We start from the raw sequence: 3,636 nt of genomic DNA, 5'->3' as shown, positions 1-3,636 counted from the left end.
TGATCTTGGGGTCCTGGGATCGAGCCCTGCATCGGGCTCTCTGCTTGGTGGGGAGCCTGCTTCCCCCCCGCCCCCTGCCTGCCTCTCTGCCTACTTGTGATCTCTGTCTGCCAAATAAATAAATGAAATCTTAAAAAAAAAAAAAAAAAGAATTAACCATTAAGGGGCACCTGAGTAGCTCAGTGGGTTAAGTGTCTGCCTTTGGTTCAGATCATGATCTCAGGGTCCGGGGATCAAGCCCTGAGTCAGGCTCCCTGCTCAGTGGGGAGTCTGCTTCTCCCTCTGCCCCTCCCCCTGCTCATGATCTCTCTCTCTTTCAAATAAATAAAGTATTTTTTTAAAAAAGGAATTAACCATTAAAAACACATGAAACATGCATAGAGGCCCACTTTCTGTGTGTCCCGTAGGAAAAGGATCTAAGTTTTAAGGAACATACAACAATCTCAATCCTCAAATTTTATTTTTCATTCTTTGTTCCATTTTTTTTTCATGTTTCTTCTTTAATACCAAATGCCTTTAAGAATGGACACTTCTCTGCATACAACTTTTCTTGTGTCCGAAGGTGTTGGTGTCAATATTGGTGACAGTGTTTTCCTTCTTGTTGCCTAGTCATCTGTTACTTCCCTTTTAATTAATTAATTTTTTTTTATTCCAAGAGTTACTTAAGAGTGTGTGCCTTCCTTTCCAAGGACATATAACTAAGACTTTTTGTCCCATTAAAAAAAGGAAAGTTCTAGAAGCCATGATTCACACACCATACAATTCACTCATTTAAAGCATACAATTTGGGGTGCCTGGTCGCGGGTGGCTCAGTCCTCAGTCGGTCAAGCATCCAACTTTTGATCTCAGCTCAGGTCCTGGTATCAGGGTTGTGAGTTCAACCCTGGGCTCCACACTGCGCATAGAGCCTCCTTAAACAAACCAAACCAAACAAAACAAAGTGTACAGTTCAATGGTTCTTGGTGTATGACATTATTTCTAAAAATAAGGGCAACATATCCAAAATATAAAACACTTTTTAGAGTGGAAAGCAATGGCGCTACTTACCCACACAACGTTGTATGATCATCACCACGATCTATGTGTAAAACGCTGTCATTCCTCCAGATAAAAACTTTCTGTTGCATGTAGATATCCAGTTGTCCCAGCAATTTCTTTCTTTCTTTCTTTTTTTTAAAGATTTTGTTTATTTATTGGACAGAGAGACACAGCGAGAGAGGGAACACAAGCATGGGGAGTGGCAGAGGGAGAAGCAGGCTTCCCTCCAAACATGAGCACGGAGCCTGATGTGGGGCTCAATCCCAAGACCCATGGGGTCATGACCTGAGCCGAAGGCAGCCGCTTAATGAATGAGCCACCCAGGTGCCCCTGACAACATTTCTTGAAGAGAACTTGTGTACTTTTTGGTAATTACTATAGGGATTACAACTATATACTTAACTTTTCACAGTCTAGTTAAAATTAATATATTTTTTAAAATATTTATTTATTTATTTATTTGATAGACAGAGAGAGATCACAAGTAGGCAGAGAGGCAGGCAGAGAGAGAGGGGGGAAGCAGGCTCCCCGCTGAGCAGAGAGCCCGATGTGGGGCTCGATCCCAGGACCCTGAGATCATGACCTGAGCTGAAGGCAGAGGCTTAAACCACTGAGCCACCCAGGCGGCCCTAAAATTAATATTTTTAACCACTCACATGAAATGAAGAAAGCTTATAACCACAGAGGTCCCTTTTTACAATTGTGGAAAATCCTGCCACTAGATACTGTTATAATTTTTGCTTTTGATAGTCATGTTTATTTTAAAGCATGTAAGAGGAGAAACATAATCCCTCCCGTTCTCTTGGAAAATCACCATTTCTGTCGCTCATTCGGTTTTCCAGAAGTTCCAAGCTTCCCTGTGGTGCCATTTCTCTTCCCTAGGAAACTTCCTTGGGGATTTCTTTCACCGCAGATGTGCTGGCCAGAAGTTTTCCTTCATCAGAGAATATCTTTCTTTGGCCTTCGCTTCTAGCAGATGTTTGTGCTGGATAGAGAATTCTGGGTTGATGGTTCTTTCTCTGAACACTTGAAACACAGTTCTGGTATCTTCTGGCCTCCGTGATTTCTGATGAGGAATCTGCAATTGTTTGAATGATCGTTCTCCTGAATACAATGCTTTGTTATTCTCTAGCTGCTGAAAGGTTTATTTCTTTGAAAGAGATTTCAAATTTCTTTCTCTGAAAGGTTTATTTCTTTATTTTTGGTTTTCAATAGTTCGGTTATGATGTGTCTGGACACAGTTGTCTTTGAATTGATCCTGTCAGACATACATGGGTCGTCTTTTTTTTTTTTAATATTTTATTTATTTGATAGGGAGAGATCACAAGTAGGCAGAGAGGCAGGCAGAGACAGGAGGAAGCAGGCTCCCCACTGAGCAGAGAGCCCGATGCGGGGCTCGATCCCAGGACCCTGGGATCATGACCTGAGCCGAAGGCAGAGGCTTAACCCACTGAGTCACCCAGATGCCCCATTCTTAAATCTTTAAATTTATGTTTTTCACTGCATTTGAGAAGTTTTCAGCCATTGTTTGTTCAAAGGTTCCTTTCTGCATTGATTTCTCTCGTCTTCCTTGAGAATTCCAATGACATATATATTCAATCTTTTTTAGAGTCCCACGGGATTCTAAGACTCTCTTCATTTTTTTTCTTTCAATGTTATTTTCCATGGCTGTTCTGGTTGGATTATTTCTTTTGATCTGTTTTTTTTGTTTTGTTTTGTTTTTAGATTATTTATTTATTTGTCAGAGAGAGCGAGAGAGAACACAAGCAGGCAGAGGCAGAGAGAGAAGCAGGCTCCCGGCCAAGCAAGGAGCCCGATGCGGGACTTTATCCCAGGACCCTGGGATCGTGACCTGAACTGAAGGCATCGGCTTAACCTACTGAGCCACCCAGGCGTCTTTTGATCTGTTTTTAAGTTTCCTGATCCTTTCCTCTCTCACCTCTATTCTGTTATTGGCAGACTTCCAATTAACTTTTTGTTTCAGTTTATTATATTCATCAGCTTTAAAATTTCCCTTCGACTTTTTTCATGGCTTTTATTTTCTGCTGAGAATGTCTGTCTTTCCATTCATTTCAAGACTGTTTGCCTTATTTCATGGGGCATGCTGATAAAATAGCTAACTACATGAAATTCTTTGTCTAATAATCCCACCATCTTGGGTTAGGGTCTTTCATATATGGACTATTGAGATTTTCCTGTTTCCCTGTATGTCCACTAATTTTGGATTATATCCTGAACTTTTAAAGTATTATTAGTATTATAATATTAAATATTATCATTATAATTGTAATTTTAAGTATTAAGTATTATAAGTACTATTATTCTGTGCAGTGTTGGGTCCTATTAAAATTCTATGGAGAATGTTGATTTCTCTGTTTTGGTAGACAAGGGTGTGGAAGCCAAGAAAAATAAGACTGTACGCACCTCGAGTCCAGCCCTGACATAAGTACAGCCATCTTGGCAAAGCGGAGGCTGGCACCTTGCACCCCCCTCCACCCACTCCCCTCCCCTCAGTAGTATGTGTGACTTTCCTCAGCTACCCCTGGCGGCCCTAAAAGAAAAACAAATAGTTAACTTGCAGAGATCACAATCCTGCAA

This window comes from Mustela erminea, chromosome 20 (assembly GCF_009829155.1).
Source record: "Mustela erminea isolate mMusErm1 chromosome 20, mMusErm1.Pri, whole genome shotgun sequence".
Taxonomy (NCBI): domain Eukaryota; kingdom Metazoa; phylum Chordata; class Mammalia; order Carnivora; family Mustelidae; genus Mustela; species Mustela erminea.
This window is presented reverse-complemented; position numbering follows the sequence as displayed.